Raw genomic sequence first — 19,100 nt, 5'->3', positions numbered from 1 at the left:
GATTGCAGGGTCATCAGTCAAGAAACACAGAAACCAGAAAGTCTAAGTTCAGTAATACAGAGAGCCAGAGGGTGGGTGTCTTGGGCTTGGAAGACTGGAGAGTACAGTATAGCTGCTCGACACCACATGCAGGCAAAAGCCACTATGATCAAGAGGCTGTGTGCTCATAAAACTTGATGAGCACTGAATTTTGAATTACATGTAATTTTCATGTGTGAAACTAGAACATTATTCTCCTGAATTCTTCAACCATTAGAAAAAGGTGAAAATGAGTTGGAGAACTACTCAGGGTTTAAGATCACATATTGCTCTGCTGGAGAAGCAGTGTTTGAATCCCAGCACCCACACCAGGCAGCTCACAACAGCCTGTGATCCAGCTCTGGGTGATCCCACGCCCTCTTCTGGCCTCCACAGGCACTGCACTCACATGTGCACACACAAACTTGAAAATGTGAAAAGCAGGTTGGGAAGATGGATTCAGGGTGGGTGAGCAAAGTGCTTGCCAAACAAGTGTTCACATAAAATCCAAGCTCAGCGGTGCACATCTGTAATTCCAGAACTGATGGGGGGGGGGAGACAGGTGGATCCCGGGGCTCTCTGGCCAGCCAGTCTAATGGAAAAGGCAGCGCCATGGTCAGTGAGAGAAATGCCTTGGAATAAAGCTATCCAATGAAAGAACTAGACAATGAGAACTGTAAAACAGAGAAAGAAACTGAAGAAACCAGAAGATGAAAGGATGGATCATATCCACAAGCTGGGAGAATGAATGGCGTGAAAATGTCAATACTCCCAAAACCAGCTCACAGGTTCAATACAGTCTTCATCAAAAGTTCAGTGGTCTTCAAAGAAATAGAAAAAAATAACATTCTTATGGAAGGAAAAAGATTCCAGAGAGTTAAAGAATAATTCTGAGCAAAAGAACAGTGCTGGGGGTTTCAATAACCTGATTTGAAATTATCCTACAGAAGCATAGTAACAACAATAATAAAAACCCACAACCCCCCCCAAAAAAACCATAAAACCAGATACACAGATCAATGGAATAAAATAGAGGACCCAGACACAAATCTGTGGGGTTTTTTTCTTTATTCTTTGGGAGGTCCGCCACTCAGCATCCAAATAATTACACAGAGACTTATTCTTTCTTATGAACGCCCAGCCTTAACTTGTCTTATTTCTAACCAGATTTTCTTTTTTCTCTTTAAAATTTTTTATAATTTATTTTTATTTTATGTTCATTGGTGTTTTGTCTGTGTGAGGGTGTCAGATCTTACAGTTACAGACAGCTGTGACCTGCCTTATAGGTGCTGGGAATTGAACCTGGGTCCTCTGGAAGAGCAGGTTAGTACTCTTTATTGCTGAGCCATCTCTCCAGCCCTAGCCAGCTTTTCTTAACTTAAATTATTCCATCTACCTTTTGCCTCTGGGTTTTTATCTTTCTCTATTCAATATAACTTTCTTTACTTCTTAGTCCATGGCTTGCTGTGTAGCTGGGTGGCTGGCCCTGGGTATCTTCTCTCCTCCTTTTCTCTTGCTCCACTCTCTTCTCTTTTTCTTATTCTATTTATTCTCTCTGCCTGGCAGTCCTACCTAGCTATTGGCCATTCAGCTCTTTATTAAACCAATTAGGTGGGTTTTTAAAAAATATTTATTTATTTATTATGTATGCAGTATTCTGTCTGCCTGCAGGCCAGAAGAGGGCACCAGACCTCATTACAGATGGTTGTGAGTCACCATGTGGTTGCTGGGAATTGAACTCAGGACCTTTGGAAGGGCAGGCAATGCTCTTAACCACTGAGCCATCTCTCCAGCTCCCCAATTAGGTGTTTTAGATAAGTGAAGTAACACAGCATCCCAGAGTTAAACAAATGCAACATAAAAGAACATATTTTTGCATCATTAAACAAATGTTTCGTAGCATAAACAAATGTAACACATCATCAACTAATATTCCACAACACAAACCCACAAACCCACACATATGACTTTTGACAAAGAAGCAAAAAAAAAAAAAACCCATACATCAGAGAAAAGAGAGCAAGTGATGCTGGGAAAGCTGGGTATTCTTCTGTAGAAAAATGAAGCTGTGTCCCTGCCTCTCAGTCTGTGAAATCAGCTCAAACTGCGTGGTCTTGATGTAAGAGCTAAAACTGTAGAAAAAGTAAGGGAACTACTTCAAGATTCAGGTAAGGGGTTTCTGCAAGGGCTCTGGTCACTCTGGAAACGGTGCCAATGATTAGCAGATGGGGTTTTATGAAATTCAAAAGCTTCCGTATGGTATAAGAAACAATCACTGAGTGAGTAGAGACAGCCTTAAGAATGGGGCAAAACCTTCACAGCTATTCATTTGCCATAGGATTAAGATCCAGATGTACCAAGAACTCAGAAAAGGAAGAAATCAGATGAATACCTAGAAACAGCTAGAATTCGATAGAAAGAAATCCAACAGCACAGCTGATAAATGAGCTAACACACAGACTCTCCTCAAGATGGGCTACAAATGACCAATTAGCACAAGAAAAATGTCTGCATCACTAACCATTTGAGAAATGCAAATTTCTTGGGGGTTGGAAGGATGGCTCAGAGGTTGAGTGTATGTTTCAGAGGATCAGAGTTGGTTTCCCAGCACTCACTCTCAGCCGCCTGTAGCTCCAGGGTCATGGGACCTGACACCCTCAGATACTGGTGGGGATGTAAACTCGTCCAGCTACCACAGAAATCAGCATGAAGCGTCTTCAAGACACTAGAAATAGATAGCGCATGTAATCCAGCTATAGAGTATAGAATGAAATACACCTGACTTCCTCAGTTTGGGTCCAGTGTTTCCATACTGCCCTCCGCTTCTTCCTTTGGGAATGTGAATGGTTGCTGTGTGTCACAGTGTGGTGGAGGTTGCAACATGAAATATACAATAGCATATTTATCCAAGACTCCAGGTCAACACACCACAGAGACAGCCACACATCAGTGTCTATGGCAGCACTGTTAACAACAGATCAATTATGGAACACCCTAAGTGGTCTAAAATGGGAGAATGGAAAAATAAATGTGATAATATATAAGCACAATGGAACCCTTTCACGTTTATTTTTGAGAATTTCTAGTATGACAGCTATAGTTACATCATCTAATTCCGTGTCTTCCCTATTTCCTCTCAACCTCATGACCTCTTATTCTGTATTATACCTATATACCCGCATGTACACACATGCACACATAAGTACTACCTGCTGAGTCCATGCATCATGGTTAATATGTGTATGTATTTAGGGATGACCACATGGGATTGATAACCTATTGGGAAGTTCATCCTTGGAGGACACCGCCTCTCTCTTAGTACACTACGGTTCCCTAAGCAAGACCTGCACACAGCACCTGTGGACATCACAGCAGGATTTTAGTTAGCCGTGAAAAACAATGACATTGTGTCATTTGCAGGAAATAGATGCAACTGGAGTTAATTACATTCATTAAATTAAGTCAGTTTCATATTGAATTCTCTTTTGTGGATTCTAAATTTTTATATAATAAATAAAAATCACGTGTATCTACCTGACATGGAAGAAGTGACATTTTCTAGGGGAGCAGAGGAACTAATGGGAGGAGAAAGATAGGGAATATGGGGGTATGCTAAAAGTATGTCATAGAGTTGTATTTATTTATTTTATTCTTTTCTCATACACTCCAACCACAATTGCCCCTTACTCCCCTCCCCCTATTCTTTCCCCACCACCTCCCTTCTCCTCCAGATCCACCCCACACACCTCCCTTCAGAAAAGAAGAGGCCTCCCAAGGATCAACCAAACATGGCACAACAAGCTCCAGTGAGACCAGAGCGCAAACTATCATTTCAAGGCTGGACAAGGCAGCCCAGTAGGAGGAAAAGGGTCCCACGGGTAGATAAAAGAGTCAGAGACAGCCCCTACTCCCACTGTTAGGAACCCCACAAGAACACCAAGCTACGTAGCCATAACATATATGCAGAGGAGGTAGGTCAGACCCCTACAGGCTCCCTGATCTCTGTGAGCCCCCATGAATCCCCGTCAGATGATTCTATGGGCTGTGTTTCCTGACTCCACTGGTTCCTCCAATCCTTCCTGCCCCTATTCTGCAGGATTCCCCCAATTCTGCCTAATCCCAACCAGAATTCTAAAGGGGAAACAGAAGAGGCTCAGGGCAGCAAAGTCTGGCAGACCTGGAGCGTGGTTTTCTGAAGGTGATGCTGATAGCTGGGAATCCTGCAGGACACTTTAGAAACTTCTCTAAAGTACAAAGCATCAAACATTAGAATATATGAGCATAAAAATAACAGTGAGGATTGCTATGCCCAATACAAAACTAGCACAAGTCCCAGAGTGCAAAACCATCCACGCTTTGCCTTGGAGGAGGAGCTTGAGGACCCAGCTGCCTTCCTGCTTCTCCAGCTCCCGCTTCTGCCTCTCCACCTCCTGCCTCACCTTGGCCAGGTAGCACCTGTAGGCTTTCGCCTGGGTCTGGCACTGTGTTCTTGGCCACAGTTATTCTGGTTTTCCTGTAGCTGTAGCCTGCAGGCAGCTTCCGTGGGATCATCTCTCCTCTGATCATGCTAATAAACCCATGGTTTTGATCATATTCTCTTGGTTCTGTTGCCCTGGAGAGAAAGTAATGCAGGGTTTGTGTGTGTGGCTGCCCGCACATGGTCTTCATGCATTTCCGAGCTCCGTCTACTGACTCCGGGAAGAGATGTCCTGCAATAGTGAACACAGCCCACGCTCAGGTCTTGGTACCTGAAGTCCACTCTGTGGAGAACTAAGAGATGAGGGGAAACCAATACACAATGACTGTAGCATAGATTAATGTGCAGAAAGTAAGGAAAAAATAAACAGATTGAAAAAGAAGGAGATGTGTCCAAAAAACCTGTAAAGGGGGGCAAATCTTTACCTCAGACCTCCCTCACACAGCTGGACCTGAATTAAAGTGACATAAGATAGCTCAGCAGAGGAAAATGATACACATGTAGTTAATGCAAGTTTTACCTAGAGGGCGCCTTCCTGAGGCGCTTAAAGTAGTAGTTAGCATCAATCCACATACACTGGCTTGGATGGGAAGTAGTGATCTGTGAAACTGTGATAAGGCAAGTGCGGTAGTTTGAATGTAATTGGCTCATGATCTCATAGGGAGTGGCACTGTTAAGAGGTGTGGCTTTGTTGGAGTGGGTGTGACCTTGTCAGAGGAAACACGTCACTGTGAGGGCGGGCTTTGAGGTTTCCTATGCTCAGGATACTGCCCAGTGTATCAGCTGACTTTCCCGTTGCTGGTAAGAGGTAGCATTCTCAGCTCCAGCACCACGTCCACCTGCATGCTGCCATGCTCCCTGTCATGATGATAATGGATTGTATCTCTAAACTGTAAATGAGCCAAACCAATTAAATGTTTTCTTTGTAAGAATTGCTGTGGTCATGGTGTCTCTTCATGGCAACAGAAACCCTAAATAAGACAGCAAGCAAAGACAATTAGGCAGAGAAGTGAGCAGGAACGTAAGGGTTTGTTCATCACAACAAGAACATCATTGTCTTCTTGGTAAGAGGTAGATGGAGTGGGGGGGTCTTTCAGAAGGGAATTCCATTTTTGTCTTTTGGAAGCAGCACGTATCAGAGCGATCTTCTTGAACCTGCTGTTTGTTTCATGGCTTCAGCTTGAAATACTTCTTATGCCGAAGTAGCACATTTGGGGTTGTATGTTCTGAAAGAGCCCCCAAGGGCAGAAGCTTTCTTTTCTGTAGGACCATCCCAAATCTGTCACTCAGAGAAGAGTCGGGGAAATTGAAGTGGCATCGATTTCTAATCCCCCAGACTCTGCATCCGTCACAGGACCCAAGGACCCAGTGTCTTGGGGATTACCAAATGCTAGCTTGCTCCTGATTTCTGCTCTGTTAGCTTCCTTATGCACCCCAGGATGGTTCCCCCCCCCACAGTGGCCTGGACTCCCCTCCATCCTTATCCATCTAGCAGATTACCTCACAGACATGCACACAGGTAAATCTGACCAACTGAAGGTTGTTTTTCAGTTGAGAGTCCCTTTTCCCAGGACACTCTTGGTTGTATCAACTTGACAATAAAAACTAACCAGGACATTTTAGAAACAGAGTCACAATAACTATTAAACTACTAAACTCACAATATTTCAAACTTCCTACACATTTTAGAGAGATTAGCTTAAACAGAATGCTTCTCAAGTCAGGGCTGAATGTATAGTCATTTGATAACGGTTTGGATACACATCCGGATACTGAGAAGCAGACAGGCTCTAGTGGCTGGCTAGAGAATCCTTCTGCAAGCCAAGCAGTTTCCACCATCTTGTTTTCAACAAAAGGAAGGCAGGTGTATCCACTAATGGACCATTAAAAACAGACGCTAGACCTCCATACCGTCTGGGGCGTTTATCTTAAAGGAGCACAAAGAACTGGCTGGCATCACCATAGAGAGATTGTTTCCATTCCTGCTGATTTATTTGTGTGGAAAAGATTGCTCTGTGCCAGCATTGGCCAAACCAAGAGGAAAAAACAGGAATAGCATTAATGCCAAGCATTGTCTCATTCTAGAACAGTATCACATCGTGCGTGTGTGCGTGCATGTGTGTGTGTGTGTGTGTGCCTGTGTGTGTGCATTAAAGAAGGCTCCTTCAGCCATTGAGAGGTACACCTCTCAAACTTGAAAGTTTCTGACAAATTATTTTACAAATGTTTTCATAAGTTTTGCCATTTTGATCAATTAAGTATTAACTAATAATATGAGAAAATTTCACAGTTAAAGAAATATGGTCACAGAAAAGGGTTTTTTTTATTATTTTTTGAGACAGGGTTTCTCTGTAGCTTTTTGGTTCCTATCCTGGAACTAGCTCTTGTAGACCAGGCTGGCCTCGAACTCACCTGCCTCTGCTTCCTGAGTGCTGGGATTAAAGGCGTGCACCACCACCGCCCGGCTCACAGAAAATGTTTTAATGTATATATATATGTAGAATTGTATAGTAAGGTAATCAAACTTTCAAATAAAAAAACCAATCACAGACAGATAAAATTCTGTGGGGAACTAAATGGACAACCAAAGAAAAAAGGGGCGAGGGCTGTGGCAAGACCCTAAGCTCAATTTCTTTACTGAGGGTTGGGGAGGGAGGAATAGGAAGGGGTAGAGGGAAAGAGAGAAACAGTGTAAAATCCTATTATAAGAAGGCAGGATGGTGTAGTGTTAAAATAGCAGTCAGTTTTCAATTGCTATGCTTTTGCTTTATGTGGAAATACTTTTTACAAACAGTGGTCATCACGTTTACAGCTGAGCAGTTCTCCGTTGTGTAAATGTACCATTTTCCTCATCCATTCTTCGGCTGAGGAGCATCTACGTTGTTTCCAGGTAATTATTCCGAGAGGTAACCCAGAGCCAGAAAGACAAACATGGTGTATACTCACTCATAGGTGGTTATTAGGAGGAAAGCCCAGGATAACCAACCTAAAATCACAGACGCAGAGAGGCTAGATAGCAAGGAGGGCCCAAAGAGGGATGCACGGATTTCCCTGGGAAGGGGAAATAGAAGAGATCTCCTGGGCTAACTGGGAGGGGTGTGGTTGGGGGGATGGTCGGATGGGAACTAGAGGAAGCAGATTTGGTGGGCTGGGTGCAAGAGGCTGGGTGGAGGCAGGATGGAGGGGAGAACAGCAAAAGAGACTTCTTGATGGGGGTCCATTTGGGGGTTGGGGAGGAACCTGCTGCCAGGGAACCCTCCAGGAACCCACAAGGATGACCCCAACTAAGATTCCTAGTAGTGGTGGAGAGGGTGCTTGAACTGGCCATCTACTGTAAGCAGACTGGTGATTCTCCTAATTGCCATCGGAAATACTCTATCCAATAACGGATGGAAGCAGAGGCAGAGATTCACAGCCAAGCCCTGGGCTGAGGAGCTCCAGGAATCCTGTTGATGACAGAGAGGAAAGACTGTATCAGCCTTGGGGGTTAAGGTCATCACAAGGGAACCCACAGAAACAAATAACCTGGGCTCCTGAAGCTCACAGACTCCACTGGCAGCTAAGGAGGCTGCATGGAACTGACCTAGGCACTCCGCACATGTATGACAGTTGTGTAGCGTGTTCTACACTTGGTCCCACACCCAGAAGTGAGATCAGGGCCTGTCCCTAACACTTGAACTACTGCATGAGAACCTATTCATCGTATTGGGTTGCCTCTCCCAGCCTTATACAAAGGGAGGAGCTTAGTCCAACCTCAACTTGATATGCCATGCTTTGTAGACACCTATGGGAGCTATTCCTTTCTGAATAGAAACAGAGGAGGAGTGGATGGGGCAGATAGAGGGGAAGGAACGGAAGAAGACGAAGGAGGGGAAACTGTGACCAGGATTAAAAATAAATAAATAAAAATATTGGATCAAAAAGTCATTAGACTATGACTGCTGTTATTTTGCCATGAGATATGATTCTACATGGAATGACCTGTCCCTGCAACTTTGGAATATATTATGGTAGAAGCAGGATTTTTTTTCTTTTTATTTACTCTTCTCTTGTACAATACATCCTGACTGCTCATTTACATGCGGGTTCTCTTCCAATAGGAGGTGCCAGAAGATAAAATATAATGTAAAGATACTGGCCAGCAAGTGAGCCTAAGGGACAGGTGACCCAGCCTAATAAAGAGGTTGTGACTGTAAGTTACAAAAGACAATTTCATTAGTCAGAGACAGAAAAAATATTTAAAAACACAAGAACCATATAGTACACAGTTATAAAGGTGATTAAAATACAAAAAGATTTAAAAAAGCATTTTAAGTGTATTCATAGCATGGGGAAATAATTGAATGTCATATCTCAATCAATTCTTCTCAGGTGACTAAAATAAGAAATTTAAAAAAATTATAGGCCAATTTCTGGCTTTCTGGAGTCTGACTCACACAGGTACCTGTACAAATCTGAAACAAAAGGCAGACCAGGGTTTTGCTGCTCCAGTGAGAAGCTGAGTGTGCTTGTGGTCTTCTCTCTGTGTGGCTTTCCTTCCAGATGCAGGCAGCATAGTAGCCATTGGTTTACTGTGAGAGATGGGCTTGTGGAAATGTATGGGTGGAAGAGTTGTAGGACAGGATAGAGCTTTATGCCCTGATGTCAGCTGATTTAAAGGCTCCAGATGGCTCCCCCCGTTGCTATAGAAACCGCCTGTCTAACATGATGCTGTAATGTATGTGTTTGTGTCTCCTTGGGAGAAAAGAGATCTAGGTATAGAGACAAGAGTGTTGAAATACAATACCTACACAGGAAATCTGTTTCACAGCATAAATGATACAATATTCAGTATCTAACCCAGCCAAAGTCTCCCATTAAATAGTTCCTAAAATTTTACAATTGTAATTTGTAAACTGAAAATAAAAACTCACCGTTTGCACTATTTTTCTTGCTCTAACTCTTATCTTTTTCCTTCTCTTTCCTGAAAATTCATGGGATGTTTTTTCTTATTGATACAAATTTTTAGAAAAATGCATAAATGTATGACTCCACTAGGCTGTGCCTGTTCAATGATGTTTGCATGTGTAGATGTCAGGTCTGAGTACTAGATACTGCATAACCAGGTGAAGGACTCATCTCTAGGGACAGCTAGTTCTCCCTCTATAAGCAATTCTCAGTTGCCTATAGCCCACTGTCTCGGGTTGTGTCCCCATGAGGTTTCCTCTACCCACAAAAGCAGGTCCAATGGGACTGTCCATCTTTCTATTTCATTTTGGCTTCCGTATTTTGTGGTACCCTGGGTGTAGGTTCCATGTCATTTCTAGGAGACACCCTCACTGTGTCTATTCCAATATGGAACTCACAAACAAATCTGCAATTTGTACTTCCAAAGACCATGAGGGACAAGTCCAGAGATGCAACAGGTCAGCCTCTAGGGCCTCTAATTGAAGGAGCAGAGCACATTTTACTGTTGCTCTGACTTGGACTGTACCTGACTGTGTTGTGGTCCCATGCAGAGGACATCAGTTGGAGTCCATTCTTCCTCATGTGGAGTCTCACTGGAGGACAATTTCCAGATGCTGGTGTCCTGTGATCCACACTGAACCTTCAGTTACTCCTCTGCCTCCAACACCTTCCTCAGAAACTTGAATCAGATTTTGGCACCAGATGGGGTTGGGAGCAGCCCCTCCAAATTAGAAATTTTATCCCGGTGATTTTACAGCTAAGTGAGAGATCTTGCCTATTTGGCCCCTTTCACTAAATTTTTGCTTTTTAAAGCAATTCCTGCAAATGACAAAGATACAAACCATGGATGGAGGTTCACCGATCTTCAGGAAAAAAAGGAAGGGACAAATAGAATTGTCAAGGTCAACCATAATAGCATATCAACATATTTATTCAGAACTATATACAAAATGTAGAAACGGCAATTCATAGTAAGACTGATGACTACAAGGCTTTAGACCTATAAGGGATCTGTAGTCATCAGGTTATAACTCTGGCTTCTTCTAGGTGGGTTCCTGTGAAGAAACACAGAAACACATGTCTAGTCTTAGAATAGCCACCAAACATGCCCCCAGAGGAGGAAGTTCAGGGTTTTCCGTTATACATTTTTATTAAAGTTATGTCTGTACTCCTGGGTCATGTCATCTTAATCCAATGGATTACTTGATGTTTCTCATCAGGTCAGGCTGAGGGACAAAGTCAGCAATGAGAAGATGGGGAAACTGCTATATCAGGAAATGAAGATTTGGACCACAGTCTGGAAGATTGTGAGGCTGATGTCACATACCACAATACCAACTCTGGTAATTCCATTTTTCTCTGACTGTGGTGTTGGCCAACACAAAAAAGATCACTTTCCTGGATCTATTGGAGACAGCTGGGCACATGATGGGTGCAGCCCATACACCCATCTTGCCAAATTGTCCAGATTATGTCTCTGGTGTCTATCATACATGATGAAGGCCATGTTTTATACTCCTGAGTCCTCTCCATGGTGAGAATATCTCTTGGATTTAAGGAAGAGAATACAAATCTGACACAGGTATCTTGGTGGAAAGTGAGCCACAGCCCACATTGCTATCCATGTGTGGTCTGTCATCAACTCATTTCTGCATTTAATATGCTTGGTGAAAAGAGCCTAGACACGGATAAAAATCAGTTAAAGTCACGGTAGGACCATGTGCCATTTAATCACTCTTGATATTTAGTTATGACCATGTTCTTATAACGAAGGAGAGAGGGTCCTTGTAACATTCAAGTCATGGTTTCTGGTCTTGGCTCCCTTACTGTCAGACAAGTATTGGGTCTTGTAAAGAGAGGGAGTGGCTGACACACCCTAAATTTAACATTGACTTGACTTACTGGTAATCAGGGAGCTTGCATGGACTGACTGATATCAGTTTATGGCATTTGATCTTATCTTATTCTTCAGAAACTAACTCATGGTATTATAGAGTGTAGAACATGTATATGTCCAAATCAGACAAAAGGTCAAACAGTTCTTCTTGACCTGGACACAGAGGATTTCGTGGGTGCGGCCCGCTCACCCTCCATTCCAAGCTGTGTCCCTGTCGTTTGACATTCATGTGGGGTCCAGATTATTTTAAAGCCATGCCACATTGGTGAGAAGTTTGCCTGTGTGGGGACAATCACGACTATAACCCACAAACTGCAACGGAACCAAAAGGAGCTGTCAGATGATCTCCTTATTGATCGAGTTCATGGCCTATGATCTGATGTCACTCACTGGTGAGGATTCGAGTTGTCTTGGTGAACATGGCATGGCCTTGGTCACAAATGAGGCTGTGGTGTGGTCAAAGAAATTGACATGAAGGTAATGACTGGCTTCAAACCATGTCATGATTACCTGGTTACATTCCCTCTTCAGAGATAAGGGTATTCCCAGTCCAACTTTTCTTCTTTATTCAGGCCAAGGTCTCCTTAGGCCTAGTGAATGACCCAGGTCAAAAACCGCCTCTTCAGCTTTTTGAACAGGGAAAGGGTCACATTTTCCTTCTAAAGGCCAAGCCCTCTTCAGTTTGAAAGTCTCAAACCAATATCCGTTTGTCTTTTGGTCTCAAGTCTTCTTATTGATATCAATATGTCAGGTCTACAATTTTTCTTCTTAGGGTCATAGCAACTTTAGTGTTAGGGAATAACCCAGGTCCACACTCTCCTTCCTAGGGCCCAGGACTCTTCAGGGAAAGGGTTAGGTCCAGGGACACATTTTTTCATCTTTCGCCTAGGCCAATTCATGGAAGTGTTCGGCCCAGTCCCCTGTCTCTTCTTGGTTGGGCCCAGGCATTTTCAGGGTAAGAATCAGGCCTAGGCCAACATCTCTTCTTCTTTTGGCCAAGGCCTCTTTAGAAAAAATATTAGGCCCAGGCCCCCATCTCTTTTTCATTGGGCCCAGGCCTCTTCATTTTAAGCATTAGGTCAAGGCCCACATCTCTTCTTCTTGGGTTAAGGACTTTTCAGGAAAAGGTTAGGCCCAGGCCCCCATCTCTTCTTCATTGGGCTCAGGCCTACTCAGGAAAAATGTTAGGCCCAAACCACCATCTCTTCTTCTTTGGGCTGAGGCCTCTTCAGGATAGGATTAGGCCCAGGCCTCCATCTCTTCTTCTTTGGGCCCAGGCCTCTTTAGGGTAAGGATTCGGCCCAGGCCCACATCTTTTTTTTTCATGAGCCCAGGCCTCTTCAGGGAAGGGATTAGGCCCAGGCCCACATCACTTCTTCATTGGGCCCAGGCCTCTTCAGGAAAAAATTAGGCTTAGGCCCCCATCTCTTTGTCATTGGGCCCAGGCCTCTTCAGGAATAAGAATAGGCCCAGGCCCACATCTCTTTTTCTTTGTGCCCAGGCCTCTTCAGGGTAAGGATTTGGCCCAGGCACACATCTCTTTTGTATTGGGCCCAGGCCTCTTCAGGGTAAGAATTTGGCCCAGGCTGACATCTCTTCTTCCTTAAGCCCAGGCCTCTTCAAGGAAAGGGTTTGGCCCAGGCCCACATCTTTTCTTCATTGAGCCCAGGCCTCTTCAGGGAAAGGATTAGGCCCAGGCCCACATCTCTTTTTCATTGGCCCAGGCCTCTTCTAAAAAAAGTGTTAGGCCCAGGCCCATATCACTTCTTCATTGAGCCCAGGCCTCTTCAGGATACGGATTAGGCCCAGGCCTCCATATCTTTTTCATTGGGCCCAGGCCTCTTCATGGAATGGTTTAGGCCCAGGCCCATATCTCTTCATCTTTGGCCTATACCTCTTTAGGATAAAATTTAGGCCCAGGCCCACATCTCTTCATCTTTGGGCTCAGTCCTTTGCAGGTTAAGCATTAGGCCCAGGCCCTCTTCTTTACTTCATTGGAGCCTGGCCCACATCTCTGAATACCTTCCTTTCCTAGGCTAGAGGTGGAAGTCCTGCTCCACTGACACCTGTGCAGCTTCCTTCCAAGGCCCCTCTCTCAGGTGAGAGGAGGGTTTCTCTCCCTGTGGTCTTTGGGGGCTAGGCCCACTGCTATGAGACTTCTCATGCTATTCTTTCACATCCTGCTTAGAATGACCTGTCCTCAGGCAGGAACATTTCCAGTCCCTCGCTCTGTTTAGTCTCCATATTTAAGGTCCCAATGAAGAAAGGTCTCACACTGAGTGAGTCACTCATGTCCTGAATTCAGCTAGTTTCCCTCAAAGAAAACAGCCTAGACTCACCAAGTCACTTGGGCCTGCTTTGAATCCCTCCCCTCCTCTGTGGATTCTGTGTTGTCCTCAGGCAAAGAACACTGTTGTTGCTAAGGCAGGGATTTACCTGTGACATCACAGAAGCCTCACCTCACTTCATTCTGGGAATCACAAACGGCATCATGGCCTCAGTGACTTCCCAGCTTGATCCCTCCTTGTTCTCTCCCAAGCTGTGTCAGGCATCCCTGGAAACACCTAGATTTGTGGTGGTAGCTTGAAGTGTTTCACAGAGACACCTCCATGGGAATCACCTACATACATCTTGTTCCTGCCCTCAGGCTTTTCTGAGCAGGAACACAGATGACAATGCTGCATCCTCATCTCAAATGTCTGAACTCACCCTCTGCCTCATCATCTCAGATTCTCCATAGGTATCTTGGTTTATTGCTAGCACTCACCTACAAGGTGCCATCTTCTGCTCCTTGTCCATGTTCACAAAATTCACTATACCTGTTTACTCCCTTACCTCCGTGCACAAGTAATATTTTAGCTTGTGGTTGATTTTGGGTTTATTAGTTGAGTGTTTGCCTGCAAGACCAGTGGTCCTTAGTTTCAGAGGGAATAGCATGAACATATACAGATAAATAATGAATAAACCTAAAGCCTGACTCACAATAGAGTGCATTGCAGGGCGACCCAGCTTGAGATGCAGGGAATCCTGGGAGCACAAGCTTGTCCTCATCCCATCCTCAGTGGATATTGCACCTGAATAACTGTGCTTCTCTATGATCATTCTGTCCAGTTATGTATCGAATTTCAACCAAATTGCTATGTTTACTCCCATGAATTACTGCGATCTCCAACCTCATCAGGATTCTGTGCAGTGTAGTCTGGGTAACACAGAATGTACAATGTTTCACAATGCTGAGAGTCAATGCCAGTGGAGTGCTCAGCCACATGTATGACATCTGCATCACTCCCTTCCCTATGAGCAGGGACCACTGTGAAAGAAGAGCAGAGAGATTGAAGAGCAAGAGGTCAGAAATAAACAGCATCTCCTGGTCAACACTAGCCTGCTGCCCCCATGAACTCACAGCATCTGTGGCGGCCTCTATAAGACTGTAAGGAAGGGACATTGATTCATGAAAAGTCACAGGATGTTTTCCTGCAGAGCCCCTGGGATCATGAGAAGACTGTATATTGGCAAAGACCAGGGGAAAGAGAGGCGGAGATCTATGTAGCTGAATAGTGAACATGCCAACAAATTTGGCATCTAAACTTTCCAAGATCAACAGAGACAATTCCAGAGTTGCAACACATTGGCCTCTAGTTCCTCTAATTGAGGGAGCATTTTACTGATTTTTTATTTGTTTTGTTTTTTGTTGTTGTTGTTGTTTTACATAAAGGAACGTTTTACTGTTGCTTTAACATGAATGCTTACCTGTGTTTAGGCTCCATGCATGGGATGTCATTGGTCCATTCATCTTCATGTGGAGTCTCCTGGAAAACATTTACAGATGCCTGGTGTCCTGTGACCCACACTGAACATTCTGTTCCTCCCCTGCCTTCATCAGCAACTCTAGAGATTGGTGCTAATTTGATCTTGGCCCGGAAGGGCAGCATCCCTTCCTATTTAGATTTTTTTATCTCTGTGATTTCATGACTAGGTGGGGGCTCTTGGATACTTGGCACTTTTCTTTAGTTTTCCTTGGGAGACTCCAAATAAAGATTAAGATATAAACCATGGAGGTGCACGGATCTTTAGGATGAGGTCTGAGCTTATAGATATGTGCTGTAGTCCTGGAGACAGCAGGTGAGAAAAAGATGTGCTAAATACACACATTTGTTGTTTGTAAGCAACCATCAGTCAAAAATAGAGGAAAAGGGCCAAAATAAGGATTTCTGGATAGACCATGGTAGCAGAATGTGGTAGTTTGAATGTGATTGGCCCCCATAATCTCATAGGAAATGGTACTATTAGGAGGTGTGTCTTTGTTGGAGTAGGTATGGCCTTGTAGGAGAATCACTGTGGAGGCGGGCTTTGAGGTTTCCTATGTTCAGTATACCACCCAGTGTCTCAGTCAACTTCTTATTGTCTGCAAGATGTAGGGCTCTCAGCTCTTCCTCCAGCACCACATCTGCCTCCATGCCACCATGCTCTCCACTGTGACGATGGCAAACTGAACCTCTGAACTGTAAGCAAGCCACCCAAATTAAATGTTTTCATTCATAGGAGTTGCCATTGTCATGGTGTCTCTTCACAGCAATAGAAACCCCAACCAAGACACAGACAAATCTTTTATTTATTGAAAACTATATGTACAATGCTAGGGCATGAGATACATGATAAGGAATAATGTAAGACTACAAGACTTCAGGACTGCATTATGTACATAAGATAAAGCAGAGATCTATAGAAGTCATGGGATAATTCTGGCTTCTTTTGGGTAGGCTCTGGTGAAACTTTAAAGAAATACAAGCAATTATGTCTAGACAGTTGCCAACCAGAGAGAGATTTCAGTGTTTTCCACTACACATCTGCATTAAAATTATGTCTGTAATCCTGAGTCATCACATTCTTAAGTTACTCCATGGTAGTCGATGACTTCTGAGCATGTCACTCACTGAAGAACCGCCTAACGGTTGAGCTCCATCCCGTTGCAGTTTGGAACCTGGAGTCCTGGGACAGGTGCTGCTCTGCCTCAGCTGCTGTCACCTTTTCTGACAAATGCAGGTGGAAGTTAGCAGAAGAAAACTGATGGAATCCCCTCACACACACATCACACACAGATTCGACCACAAACATATTAACACAGCATTCATAAGTAAAAGTGTAAGTTTGAAAATTAGGTGGAGAGAGACTGTGGCCAAGCTGGAAAGGGTCAAATATTGTTTATAAATGTTTGTTTACCTCATTCAGGATAGTGTTTTCTATTTCCATCCATTTGCATGCAAAATTCAAGAAGTCATTGTTTTTTACTGCTGAGTAGTACTCTAATATGTATATATTCCATACTTTCTTCATCCATTCTTCCATTGAAGGGCATCTAGGTTGTTTCCAGGTTCTGGCTATTACAAACAATGCTGCTATGAGCATATACTTTTGTTGCTCTTCGGGCTGATGAGAGAGGGGGAGTTGTTTGGGGAAGGGGGAGGGATATGGGAGGCAGTGGCGGGGAAGAGACAGAAATCTTTAATAAATAAATAAATTAAAAAATGCTTGTTTACATTTAAAGGGGAATATGCTATAGAGATTTGCATTGGTATGGATCTTGGTCTATTGATACAAATTTAAGGTCCATTTTGTTTTATGTATATCTCTGCTCTTGATTAAGGTATTGTGTTTGTGCAGCTCATTTAAAAATATAATATATAATTAAGAAATGCAGGTTAATAGATAATTATCTATAATAGTCAAGCTTGTAGTCATGTTAGTTAGGTTTTCTAGATATATAAAGACATATTTCAGTTAGTTAGGTATTCTTCAAATCTTTCAGAGACCTTCAGAATACGGCACTTAAAATGTTTTAAGAACTTAGATTTTTCATGAAATGAAACACATCTGCTCCTGGAAGCACCAATCTACTTCAAGAGGATGATGAACCTTGAAGAAGCTCCTTAAGGAGTTTGTTAGCCATTTGGGCAAGAAATTGCTCTTGCCTGGACTACTTGACTGGACTTGCAGGACTCACAGAAAAATGACTGCTGAACTTGCCTAAAGGTGAGATGATCCTTTGGGGTTCCGTCTGCTAGTCATTCTGCAGGACACAGAAGAAAGTGACTGACAAACTGCCAATATAGGTGAAACTATCTTTGAAATTTCCTGCTTTATGGAAAAGTCTGCCAGATACTACGGGCCTATAGGCTGAAGATGGGTGCCCAACATTACAGAACAACTTTGGGTCTATGAGATAAGAGATTATGAACCCTCACAGAAGGATGTGACTGAGAATAATGGGACAGAAACCAGGGAGGTTTTTTCTTCAAGTCAAGCTTGTGCATCACTTTTTAAAAAAGGAGTACGAGTATTAAACTTACAACTATTAGATTGCTTGAAAGTTGTTTATGATCATAATATCTTATTTCCAGAAGAAGGAAGTTCAGATGAAGAAGTTTGGGACAGAGTCCAAAAGGATGTTGAGAAGGCATATAGAAAAGGAAAAATGGTCCTGTTCAATTTTGGGTCACTGATGCTGTAGAATAATGGTCTTGGACACTGTAAAGATTTGTCACTTGTGCTTTTGTCTTCTGGAGGACCTGCTACTCAGCTCCCAAATTGATCACATACAGAGCCTTATTCTTTCTTATAAGCCTTAGCCTGGCTTGTTTCTAGCCAGCTTTTCTTAAATTATCTCATCTACCTCTTGCCTCTGGTATTTTATCTTTTTTTCCTTCCATGATTCTAACTACATGACTGGCTGAGTGGCAGAATGGCTGGCTGGCTCAGGGGCTGGACCTTAGCATCCTCCTTACTTTATTCCCTTGCACCTACCCTCTTCTGTATTTATCCTACCGGAAAACTATGGGATTTTCTCTGAATTTGTGATTACAAAAAAAATTGTCTAACACCCTCCCATTCCACAGGCAGCTCCTTATTTTATTGGCGATTCATCTAATGGTATAGGAGGGACTCATGGTCCAGATATTCTTCAATCTCTTAATACTCCTTTTCCTCAGCCTAAAGAGTGTAACTGGCTGCTTTGATTCATTTATTGCAGTTGGTTCACAAACCCTTAAATACTGAGGTTCTCCTTATGTTGCAGGATTAGTTCCAGCAATAGAAACTGCTTTAATTTTGTCTTCACATCCTGGTATGCTCCTATTACTACAAGATGTAGATGGAGACTGTGTGTTGGTTTCCCGGCCACCCAGACATAAATAATTACACAGAAACTATATTCATTACAACATTGTTTGGCCAATAGCTTAGGAATATTTCTAGATAGCTCTTACATCTAAGATAACCCATTTCTATTAATCTATGTATCATCATGAGACTGTGGCTTACCGATAAAGTTCCAGCGTCTTTCTCCTTTGGCAGCTATAAGGCATCTCTCTGACTCTGCTACCTCTCTCCTTACCTTCAGTTTAGTTTTCCTGCCTAGCTCAATTCTGCCCTTCCATTGGCCGAAGCAGCTTCTTTATTAACCAATGGTAATAAAACATATTCACAGCATACAGAGAGGAATCCTACATTAACAGGAACAGCAACAATCTGCACACATTGTTTATACTAGTACTCACACACACTCTGACCTCCGTGGTTTTATTGCAGAAGGAAATAAGCAAGCTAATGCATTAACTTGCCCTATTTTTACTTTTCCAGAACAGGAACATCAACACCTGCACACCAGTGCTAACAGACTTCATACACAATACCACAGCCTGCTTAGACAAGAGAGACAATCTGAGCAAGAGTATCCTGTTTGTGTTCCTTTATATTGTCACAATC

The sequence above is a fragment of the Microtus pennsylvanicus genome, chromosome 21 (assembly GCF_037038515.1).
Source record: "Microtus pennsylvanicus isolate mMicPen1 chromosome 21, mMicPen1.hap1, whole genome shotgun sequence".
Lineage (NCBI taxonomy): Eukaryota > Metazoa > Chordata > Mammalia > Rodentia > Cricetidae > Microtus > Microtus pennsylvanicus.
Note: the sequence above shows the minus strand (reverse complement) of the source record.